Below are 13140 nucleotides of genomic sequence, written 5' to 3' on the forward strand. Positions count from 1 at the left end.
GGAGCTTGTAGATGTATGATTGATCTTTCGACATAGTACATATGAGCTCACGCTCAATTGTCGTCAAATTATGGATTATCAAATCGCCACCTATTTGCTTTTAACTAAGTTGTCTACCTTTCTGACAAAAAAAAGAGGTTTCTATTAATATGACTACCTACTGTATACTCCCCGTGGCTTTCAGTGTATTTCTAACTAAGCTGGATTTCAAAAAGGATCATGATTACGCGACTATGGATAAAGAATTCAAAAGAACGGGAAATGATAAAATGCTCAGCCTCTCTGAAAATGACATTTAATACAAATTTCGTCACAATTTCTCCAAAATCCATTGTCTTGACCAAAAATAATTCTTCAGTATCGTTTCAAGTTATTATTTTTTTTTTAAATATTAGTATCAAATCTAGTCCACCTCCGTAGTGTAAAGGTCAGCACGCTCGGCTACGGTTCTGGAGGTCCCTGGTTCGATTCCCAAGGGGGGTAAAATAAATATAAGTGATTTTTTCACTGTAATATTTACTCAATATTACCTTGGACTGGTACCTGAAGCGGAGGGCTGATCACCTTTCCTTCATGTTTGAACGATCAAGATAACACTGCGTTTATATGACGCAGTGCCGTATGCACCATTGGGTGCGGATAAGGGTTTATTATTATTGTTAAATATTAGTATAAAATATATACTGGTGTATTGTTTGTGATAAATGAAGGTCATTTTAGACATATAGTATTTTTCCATTTCAGTTGACTTCATGTTATTGTTATAATATTAACAAAAAACTTGTTATGAATAAATTAGAAGAGTAAATCTGGTTAAATCTAGCATTCATAAAAAATAAACATTATCTATACATTGTGAAAAATGACTTAAAAATGTATATGTATATGTGTAAAATATATAAACATATAAATATATAAAAATATAAAAATGTATATGTATATATGTAAAATATATAAACACATGCATATATGCACAATTCGTGGCGTCTCGGATTAAGGATACGGAGTATAACATGATACGTTAAAATAAGGATAAAAATATGTGTTTTACATGTTAATAAATAGACAAGACAGGAATTAAACCGGTTGGCTTTAAATATTTACATAAATTTATAATACAGTTTTACCAGCAAAAGGTCCGTCATTCAATGCATTGCATCACAAAAGCTAGAGTTGGTCCACAAAGTTGTTTATGCCAATACTTTGGCTGATGTCATAACATCGATTCTGTCCGCTTCCGTTGTGTAATGGTTAGCACGCTCAGCTATCGTACTGGAGGTCCCGGGTTCTTCCCAGGGGGGTTAAAATAATTAAAGTGTTTTTTTTTTTCACTCAAACATTTATTTAATAAATATTATTTTTATATTATCCACTGACACTTCGTGATGGAATTGCATTTTTAATTTATTATTAGATTAAAACCAATATTTGTAATGTTATATATAAAAGAAGGCAGGAGTTGATAACCATGATTTGATATAATTTTATTGAGAAATTAATTTAATTTGAGTGAATTTAAGTATTGTATGATATTAAAAATATTTTTTGTTAAGGTTTTTTGTATTGAAAGCACGATTTTTCAATACAAAAAAAAAAACAAAAATATATAGAACCAAAATTTTGAGTAGTGTGGTTGTCAATAATAGGTAGAATTGGTGAATGTTACACGTGTTTAAAGTGATAACTTAAACCAGCCTATAACGGTCGTCAGCCCCGTAAATGCCCAGACTTCCATATTCTTCTTCATCTTTGAGAGAAGATGTCAAAAAAATGAAAATAACTCTATATTTGGAGATAATCCAGATTTGTAAACAAGTATTTGGACACACTCAAATGTTTAAAATGTATTTTCATTGAAAAAATAATAAAGTCATTGCTACGATTGAACTGGGTCTATGTTACCCGTCTGGTTTGTACTGAGACGATATTTACATTTATCTGTTTAAATATAACACCATTGAATCGCATCGAATAGAAATAATGTTATTTTTCTACGAAGTCATTTAAAAAAACATAATATTTCTATATAACGAAAGGGATACATGTTTAGTGGTCATTAAGTTTGAAAAACGGACTAAACCAACCGTATTTCAGCAAAACATTGTCGTTTCTAAATTGTGCTGTGTAAAATATCGTAGACACAATGATAAAAGGAATTCTCTTCATTAACATCGGTAAGTGTTAACTATACATTAACTTGATATCTGATTATTTTTCCATATTAGGTATTTATTCATATTTTGCAAGCATGTATAAACGTAGTTTGATCGAATATACTACAGAATATTTTATATCATTGAAAAAATCTCTACTTTTTAAACATTTGATTAAAATGACAAAAGGAGTATGCAAATTTAAGCACATATCGCTCACTCCTTTCAAGAACGTCATAAATCAAAATTTGTCGATTTTCAGTTGTGCATGTTTTCAGAATGCCCAGAAAATGTACTATATCCTAGCAAAAGAGGCATATTTTTAACTTAATATTTACCCGCTACAGGGCAGAAAGTGTTGTTTTTGCATTTTGAAGAAAAGCTATTGTTTAATTATTTTTTTAAAAATACTAAATATTTTTCAAATGGAGAAAAAACCTTCAAGTTTTACCTAAAAAGATCTGTTGCACAGTAAAAAGTTCAAAAAATGGCTGGATATTTATTTTTAAAATATTGTGTTATATTTTTAATCTTTGAAAACGTTCTCCTGAAAAATCAAGTTTTTTGATTTATGACGTTCTTGAAAGGAGTGAGCGATATGTTAGTCAAATTATTGTACCTATGGATGATAAATTAATACTTTAGATGTATCGACTTGAAACAAAGCATTTTTAGTTTTTACATAATTAAAGAAGATGAAAGTCTCAGCATCCCAGGGCTTACGACTTGATATTTAGCTTTCTTAAGTTCAAGTAAATAAGCATTAGAGAATAAAATAAATAATTTAAAAAAAGTATAAAAGTACTAATGCGAAATGTAATAAAGTAAGTTGTATGAATGTTTCAAAGTCTATTGTGAATGTTTAAATAAAATAAAAATTGTAAAATTTTATTATATATGCAAAAATATGTTAATAAATATTATTTTTCAGTAATACTCCTTGTGTCTCCATCTTTTCAAAATCCAAGAAGACGACTCATTAGGGAGGTGGTTATAGATGAAGATTTATTGAAAGAAGTATTCGGAAAATCCGCATCATGGTTTGTATTTTATCAATATGTAATATTTGAAAACCATACGGGAAACATCCAAAAACGACTGACTAATTGAAGACTTTTTATCGTATTTTAAAGAGTTTATACATATATAATTATTATTATCAGTATAATATACAAAAATACCGTATATTGATTTCTATAAACGGCAGTGCACAACGGAGTCCTGGTTCTAACTCTAATGTATGGAAGTGAAACATGGAGTTGGCAAAAGAAGGATGAAAGTAGACTAAATGCAGTCGAAATGCGATCTCTCAGAAGAATGTGCGACAAAACGATGTATGATAGATGTACGAATAGTGAAATAAGGAAGGAATGCAAAGCTGAGATAAGCATTATTGATAAAATTAAGAAAGGTGTGTTGAGATGGTTTAGACATGTAGAACGAATGAGTGAGGAAAGAACGGTAAAACAAATTTATGAGGCGAATGTTAGTGGGAAAAGAAGCAGAGGAAGACCGAGAAAAACATGTCATGATCAGGTATGCCAAATACTTGAAAGTGGTCAGGTTAGGAGTCGTAACAATCGGCGGGTATGTATGAGGAGATGCATGAACGTGGAAGAGGCGAAGAATGTTTGCAAGGACAGAGTGTTGTGGCGCTCTATTCTCTCTGCCTACCCCTGCGGGGAAGCGGTGTGATGGTTAGTTAGTTAGTTAGTTAGATTTCTATAAGATATATTTTGAAAAAAAAATACCGAAAGGCTCCAATCGTCAATATCCCGAACTACAAAAAGCTGTGAATCAAACGTAGAAGTAATTGTTAGAATTGCCATATTTCGGTGGTTAGAGACTGAATTATTTTTAAGTACAAAAATATAGGCTTAATTCTATTTTTTATGTACATGAAGATAATATAAAAAGATAACATAAACTATTTGTGTCACTTTTTGGCAATTTGTCCATATTTTTTGTTTATTTTTTACCTGGTAAATACCATTTTTTCTGAATGTCTATATTTTGACTTGTCTTTTGATGCATTCTGCATCATTATCATTATACGTGTTTGATAATGATACCGAATGCATCAAAACACATGTCACAAAAGATTTAACGAAAAAATAGCGTTTACCAAGTAAAAATATCATAAAAACTATTTTTCAAAGGATTTTTATGTAAACACTAGACTCATTAAGGTTCATATAACTTTAAAAATATTGAAAATACACAACATCAGTCTGTAATCAAGAATGCTAGTATTGAGGATTTAATTAACTTAGATGAGAAAAAAGAAATTTGCACTTTTAGTATTACTTTTAACTAAGCTAATTAAATCAGAAATATTTATAAACTTTCTCAAAATTAATATAGAATAGTTTATTTATTGTTTCGGCATTAACTTTGTGGTAAGACATGTTACAATAATTAAAGAAAACACTTCGTTTTTTACCACTTGAGTTTTTAAACTCAAGTGGTAAAAAACGAAGTGTTTTCTTTAATTATTAATATCGATATTACGTATTTTACCAACTTACCAAAGCATTTTATGCTTTAAATACTTTTAAATAATTTGAAAATGCTTTCATAAATCCTTTGAGTATTTTCTAAAATACCTCTTAAAATTATAGGACGCATCGCGATATAAGGATGGCTTCAAAATGAGTTATCTACTTTATATTTGAAGCACTAATTTTGTGATTTTCCATTTTATAATTAAAATGTTACTTTGTTTTAAAATCTATAAAAATATTTTATTATAACTTTATTCTTTCTTCTTTATCAAGATTAAATGAAACGGTTTGCTTCGAAACCGGTAGACATTATAATTAAGTTATAATAACATATTTATAGTGATTTTAAAACAAAGTAATATTTTAATTATGAGTTATCTACACTTGATGAAAAAATCCGTGAGTCTTTTTTTTTTTTTTAAATTTGCAAAATATAGGACCGTTGAATAAAAAATAGATAATAATTGTTTTTAATTTTATATTTTATTTGTATTCACTTAAGTAATGAAATTGATTTGATGTAAGATTTTTATACGACAATAACCATGAATTTCAAAACACATAAATCTTTTTTTTGCAGTTTCGATGCTGATTGTACGACCAAATGCATCTCAAGTACTGATATAAATCCGATTTGTGGATCCGACGATGTTACATATGAAAACATGGCTAGTTTGGAGCATGCGATAAAATGCGGTTCTGAAAGTAAGTATAAAACTTCTGTTGATATGTAGATTTACCCAATGGTAATGTGCATATTATTAAGATAATGTTTGAGGGTCTGTTGTTGTAGAGACGATTTTGCACACTCACTAAACACGCAGATACTTTATAAATTTCAATAACACTAACAGATTTCGCGTGTTATCGTTAACATATACAGGTGGCGCAAAATGTATCACTTTACTGGAAGATATAATTTTTGAGAATGGCGTTATACGTAAATTATATTTGACTTTGTGAAGTAGACAGCTGCAGTATACAAACGAATTGATAAAACGTGCACAAATATGTATCAACGCTGGCGGCAGCCACTTGACGTACATCATCATTTTCGTGTTGCAAAAAAAGTCATAAGTCCAAATAAACATTTTCATCGCTCATAATCATATAAAGTAAAAATAAAATTTGATAATTAATTTTTCACCACCTTAAATTCGTTTGTGTACTGCAGCTGTCTTGTTTACACATATTAAATATGATTGAAGTAGAATGTCATTTGAAAAAATATAACATTTTTCGATAAGGTGATTGAATTTGCCTGTAATAAATGTATGTTTTATACCTACGAATAAATATGAGCAGATTAAAAATCATACAGTTTTATGTAAAAATCTGGTTCAATATCCAATAATGATTATCATTATCTTTAATACCATAGAAATTTAATAAAAAAATGAAAACGCGATGTGATAAAAAAAGTACTTTTTTACGATCTTAAAAAAATACGACTTTTTCGTTGTTGATAACGCTTTTTTAGCCCGTTGTTTTCAGTCCATTATAATATAATGGGTGAGTTTCCTGTTTTTTTTTAAGACGAAAAATCTTGATTAACCTTTAGTACCTACCTGCATTTTATTTGTAATCAATTCGTGTTTTTTTTAATGGCGGATGTGATATGTAATCAAAGTAAGGTTGGTAATTTTGTCGAAAATGTAAAAAAGGTTTGTTGTTACATTTTAGGTATCATAAAATTTGACACGCCTAAAAATGTTTAATTTAATATGTAACTATGATACAGGCAACTAGACACTTGGTTGTAAGAGAGGAAAGAATAATATCTTCGAAATTATTTACAGACGAGTTGATTTCCACCCTTTTCAGTAAGTGACAGGGCGCTAGATCTCTTTACAATCTGCGCTGATCATGTATTTAATTATGCATGTTTTTTTTTTCAGACCTAACAGTTGCGAAGATGGAAGCTTGTTGATGGTTACTTTTGATAGCAATGTCCTCACAAATAACTCAGGACGAATAATGGATTCAACATACTCCACATATAAAATATTTATAAGATATTCTTATATAAAATCCAATCCATTCATTTTTTAATTCAATCATTAAAATTAAAAATTTCACTAAGTTTTCAATAAATTGCATTAATACTCATATGTCTAGTTTTGTAACGTTGGCCTTTAAAACCAGCAGATGCCAGTTTCCACAGGCGTCAATTTGTCAGCGGCAGTACGAAATTTATCAGCGGGGTAAAAAAATGATGTTTCAAGGGGTTGAAATATCTAATAACGTCGGAAATTTTCTGGTTTTCTTGTAGATAAAGAATAGATAATGAATAGATAATAGATGTTTTTCAAATTTTAATAAAATTAGATATGTACTAAAAAATAACAGATTGTATTTTTTTTTAAAAGATTTAATAAATAATATTACGTAAAAATGCAGTTAAAATTGATTAAAATAACATGATATTACAACCCTGCCCCTAGATTCTGATAAAATGGTTTTTATCTATTTTTACCTTGAGTTTTACTTGGTAAAAACCACTGTTTCTTAAAAATCTATCGTGACACGTGATTTGATGCATTCCGCATTATTTTAAAACACCGTATGTGATAAAGAATGTATAGAAACACGTGTCACAACAAATTTTAAGAAAAGTGGTATTTTTCACTTTTTCTAAATACATAATGGTGTTTATTTGGTTTTTAGCTAAACTGGCAGTGTACAACGGAGTCCTGGTTCCAACTCTAATGTATGGAAGTGAAACATGGAGTTGGCAAAAGAAGGATGAAAGCAGACTAAATGCAGTTGAAATGCGATCTCTCAGAAGAATGTGCAACAAAACGATGTATCATAGATGTGCGAATAGTGAAATAAGGAAGGAATGCAAAGCTGAGATAAACATTATCGATAAAATTAAGAAAGATGTGTTGAGATGGTTTGGATATGTAGAACGAATGAGTGAGGAAAGAACGGTAAAACAAATTTATAAGGCGAATGTAAGTGGAAAAAAGAGCAGAGGAAGACCGAGAAAAACATGGCACGATCAGGTATGCCAAATACTTGAAAGTGGTCAGGTTAGGAGTCGTAATTATCGGCGAGTATGTATGAGGAGATGCATGAACGGGGAAGAGGGAAAGAATGTTTGCAAAGACAGAGTGGTGAGGCGTTCTATTTTCTCTGCCTACCCCTGCGGGGAAGCGGCGTAATGGTTAGTTAGTTAGTTAGTTATATATCTATAAATGAAAATGACAAGGTAATTGTGGAAAGCGATTGGGGAAAAGTACTAAAAATAAAGTGTTAATTTTATTTCATAAAGTTTTACAAAATAAAATTTTAATTTATTTTTTTATTAATATTATCAAAAAAGATTTTAATCCATACAGATGAGGTGATAATGTTATATAAATGACATTTGTTGGAACTAGACAACTACTTAGGATTCTTCTTCAAGCTACTTTGCATGCAAATTATCTTTTCCACCTAGCCAATCCCTCGAGCAAGGGGATCGTGACTGCCATCACGAATTTCCGAGAGGCACTCCTATTGTCTCGGCACCCGCATTACAGGTGGGTGAGATCCGGTATTTCAAAGATCCGCATTAGAGGATCTGTATCACTTAAGTGATCCGGTCATTAAGAACGGCTCAAAAGTACGACGGATATTTTTGGTTAATACATGCTTTATTTGCAGACGAGGTGAACGAAACAAAGGATATTTTCTTTTTATATTCGAGTAAAATCGTATTCAGTAAAATATTTAAAAAAATGAATGTTTCATTTTTGTCATGCCGCTAAATTTACAAGGTACCTACATTACGTGAGATTAAGTATGGTTATATTGTTTTTCTATTATTTATTTTTAATCAATAATACATTGGGTACTGCATCGAAATGAAGTGTTATCTTGATCGTTTATTATATGAGAAGTGGTAAGCCTTGTGCTTCAAGTATCAGTTTTGGATATTAAATAAATATTTGGGTGAAAAATAACTAATATTAATTTTCACATTTCTGATATTAATTTTCACTCGAGACCTCCATGGTATCCAAATACTGTAAACATTACCCTACGGAGGTAAAGACAACATAAGAAGTAAATTTATATATTTAAAAATATTTTTTATATACAATAGACGAATGTGAGGCAAAACGATGTATGATAGATGTTCGCATGGGAAAATAAGAAAGACTGAGACATTATCAATAAAATAAAGAAAGGTGTGTTGCGATGGTTTGGACATGTGGAACGAATGAGTAAGTAGAGAACGGTGAATCAAATTTATTAGGCGAATGTAGTAGGAAATAGTAGCAGAGAGAGACTGAGGAAAACTTGGACTGATCAAGTATGTCAAAAACTTGAAAGAAATCAGGCTAGGAGTGAAAATAATCGGCGAGTATGCATGAGGAGATGCATCAGTGCGGAAGAGACGAAGAGTATTTGCAATGACAGTGTGTTGTGCGTTCTATCTTCTCACTGCCTACACCTACGGGAAGCGGCGAGATGGTTAATTAGCTAGTTAGATTTTAGATGAAGACGAATATTCGAGTTAACTAAATAAGAAGTTTAAATCTTAAACTATCCATCTCAACGAATTCTTTTACCGCATAATGTAGAAAAAGTAACTTTCTGACTAGACGAATGTGACGTCATTTTCTTTAGATATTTTTCCCTGAAAATGCTTTTAAGGTAATAAACTAAAATCATTTTTTTTATTTCAATCGTTTTTTTTTCCCAAGGAATACAAATTATAACTCATTAACGTTTAAGATTATCAGACACCATTCAATGTTTGATGTCTTTAAAAATAAAAATGTATTATTTATTGATTTGGCATTAACTTCTGTAGAATGTGATTGTCATTTTATTAATTTTTGAGTTTATTGTTTCGAGAACTACACCTTTTTTATTAAAAACCAATGATTTAAAAAAAATATATATATTTACTTATATATTTTCATTTGTCCGCCTCCGTATTGTAATGGTCAGCACGCTCGGCTACCGTTCTGGAGGTCCCGGGTTCGATTCCGAAGGGGGGTAAAAATAAATATAAGTGATTTTTTCACTGTAATATTTATTCAATATTACCATGGACTGGTACCTGAAGCGGAGGGCTGATCACCTTTCCTTCATGTGTAAAACGATCATGATAACACTGCGTTTATAAGACACAGTGCCCTATGCACCATTGGGGTGCGGATAAGGGTTTTATTATTATTATTATATATTTAAATAAAAATGTAAATGTCGGTTTGTAAAAAGTGTTAAATCTACTTAATGAATTATTTGAAATTTAGATGTAACGTTGCATTTGAATAGTTGCATGTTTTCATGTATCTACGTACGAAAATAAAAAAGTAATTGTTCATTTGTTCAAATATCCTTCAATTATTCATTGATTTTTTTATGTTGATATTTTACTTACATCGAGTAACTACTTTTTTTCATATACGTGTATCAAAACAGCTTTTTACCATAATGATAGCGCCATCTGTTGAAATTTATAGCAATACTCACAATACTAATCATTGTTTATGGAGGATGGTATGCTTCTTGATAGCTGATTAAAAATTATACCTGCGATCATTGTGAAATTTGCGTGATATTTGTACGAAATTAGAAGTGTGTGTTGTGACTTTTTTCTATTTATCCAGATCACACGGTTGAGTACAGCTAGTGTAATATAAAATATGTAAGTAAAATAATGTGGCATTATGAAACATTGTTTCAATTATTCGGTTGAATTAAGTATGACACTATCCTTATCATTCATCGTCCACTTTATGTAATACCACTTCAATTACACAAAATTAACGAACGATGAATAATAAGGAGTGTTATATTACCATACCACAAAGTTAACAATGCTTTTAACATACAAAAAATATTACGTTTTTTTTTTTAATTAACATAAATTGGATACATTTATTTCAATCACAATTTTTTAACAAATTTAAAACAATTTTTTGCAGAGACCCACCAAGTCACCTTGAGTGTCTTATCGGTGGAGTCCTTTTTAATATTTTTTTAAACGATTTTAACCTAATGTACACACAAAAAAAAAAAATTATGAATATAAAAATTTTACAATTTTCACAAAATGAACTCTTGATCATTTACCCATTCCTTTATTTTGCCTTTGTTCCATATTTTATTTTATCCTCTAACATCCGTCGGCAACAAATTCAAAATATTTAATATTTATTGTACTCCCATATTTATTGTTAATTATTGGGACTATCAAACCTTCGTTGTGTGTAAATCGTGTATCATGGTTGTGTACTAAAGGATTTCGATATTGTTGTCTAGTTTGTTGTTGAACGATGATACTCCTCCACAATATTCCACGTACCGGCAGTAATTTTAAATGTTTGTATTTTAATATTGGATTGTCCCTTTGATTATATATTAAATATGACTGGGTACAATTTTTTTTATTATGGAATATTGCAGATTTTGAACCATTTTTAAATTTGTTTTCGTCGAATGTCCCCAAGACTTAATTCCATATCTTTATATGGATTCTACTAAAGAACAGTAAATATTTTTTTAAGGTCTGTTTAGGCAGGGTAAGGTACAACTTATAAAAAGTACTCCCTAGAGCCCGCAGACGATCACAGAGTTTTGTTCTTCATATAATCATTTAATAAGATTGAAACAAACTCAATATGTAGGTATTTATACTTCATATAATGGATCATCTGATGGAGAATAGCCCCATGTGTAGTACGGATCTGCGGAAGTAGTGGTTTTTGCTGTGGTTTGCGCAAGTTTCGTGTAAGCCGTCTTGATTTCACTGAAATATTGTTCAAATTTACATTTGACCCTTTTACGTGTTTAAACACGCCAAAGTTTATCTCAAATTACCATTATTGGCCAATTACGTAAGGATTTATGCCTACAACTTGGCGTAGTTACACAGCACTTAAAAGATTAGCCTTCGAATATCACTTACAATGAAATTATGCGTGATATACGAAATTGAAACCTTAAAATTATAGCATTCCGTCGGCAAAATTAATATTTCCTGGTCCTATTCGTCTGTAGCATCTCCTGCCGGATGTTCGAATCATTCACTCTCGAATCTCATCTTATTTATAGCCTCTCAGATACATGGCAGTCTCTATGATTAGGTAAATATGTGATGTGGCGAATTCCAATATCTTTTTCCTCCTGTTATTTTTCCTTTCTTTATACCATATGCTGGTATTTCATAAAAGTACCAAGCTAATAACGTATAGTATAATAAAACAACCACTAAACATTTTTTTCCATGTTTGTCTTATTTGAACAGTGACCGGGTTTCGTCTTTAAAGATTTAAACACTATTTAGTTGTAGTTTTACTACATTTAATGCAAATCAATCAAGAAATATCAGTTAAAAACATCCACCATTATAAATATTTAAAACTTAGTCATCAAATATTTTATTGTAGAAATGTACAAATATAAGGAAATAATTTATGAAGATAATAAGGAGAAAACCATTTGCAATCATTCTTAAAAATATAAAAATGTCAATTATAGTGCAATCATTTTGATGTAGATCTACGTACAATAATTAGATGTTTTTTGTAAAATCCTTCAGATAATAACGAAATAAGGATAAAAAAGAATTTTCAAATACAATAATAAGTTGCAATCAACCTTGATAAATATAAAAATTTTACTATTAATTCATTTAATGTAGACCGATTTACGATTGAAACGAAAAAATGGAATATTTAAGATTATAACGACGTTTTTTTAACCAAACTTATATGGAGTAGTAAAACAGCAGTTGATAAATCCTTCTCTACACATTAGTTACGGCTTTTACGTATTTGTGAGTTTCACAAACCTTATTTTGAGGCGTTTAGCACATTTTTGTGCATTTCGACTATATTCAACTTCATATACAAAAAAAAAGTCTTAAACGTCTAATTTCTTCTTGCTTTACTGTATAGCGGATAGGTGTCACTATAGTACAAAAATATATTCGATTCTTTTCTGTCAACATTCTTTCAAATTACTTTCCTGTAGCAAACTTCAACATAGCCAATGTATCAAGGATACATCAAAACTTGTAAATTCATTGATTCGGTATTCACTTTGTGGTAATAAATATACATATTTAATAAAAGTTTTACTTGGTTAAAACAATTATTCCTTCAAATCTGTTGTGCCACGTGTTTCGTTGCATTCCGCATCATCGTTTTCATCACACATGTGTTTAAAAAGAAAAAAAAAGTGAGAAAAAGTGGTATTTACCAAGTAAAACTTAAATTAAAAATTAAAACTTATTATCAAAAGTGGTAATAATAGTTTACACTAACCCCTGGGCTTAACCAGTGTAGGCAAATGCGCCAAATTATGGTAAATTTGAACAAATAATATTTCGTGAGTACTTCGGCTTTGAATTCCCTCAGCAACAATACATTCCATATTCTAAGATCTGTGATGTGTGATTTGCTTTGCCAAGCGAAAACCGTTTGCATGCAAAATTATTTGTACTAAAAAAATCCGATACTTTTATATGCTCGTAT

The 13140-nt window shown here is 30.2% G+C and overlaps 1 long non-coding RNA gene across 1 annotated transcript; it reads left to right on the forward strand.

Annotated features, from left to right (window-relative positions):
* Nucleotides 1–1923: 1923 nt before the first annotated feature.
* Nucleotides 1924–6766, forward strand: LOC148308764 (uncharacterized). Its single transcript, XR_015837643.1, has 4 exons — nucleotides 1924–2174; nucleotides 3085–3193; nucleotides 5238–5362; nucleotides 6556–6766. It is a non-coding gene; the product is annotated as an uncharacterized LOC148308764 (long non-coding RNA).
* Nucleotides 6767–13140: the final 6374 nt, after the last annotated feature.

This window comes from Brachycentrus maculatus, unplaced genomic scaffold (genome assembly GCF_059751285.1).
Source record: "Brachycentrus maculatus isolate JH-2025_06_01 unplaced genomic scaffold, ASM5975128v1 h1tg000150l, whole genome shotgun sequence".
Taxonomy (NCBI): Eukaryota; Metazoa; Arthropoda; class Insecta; order Trichoptera; family Brachycentridae; genus Brachycentrus; species Brachycentrus maculatus.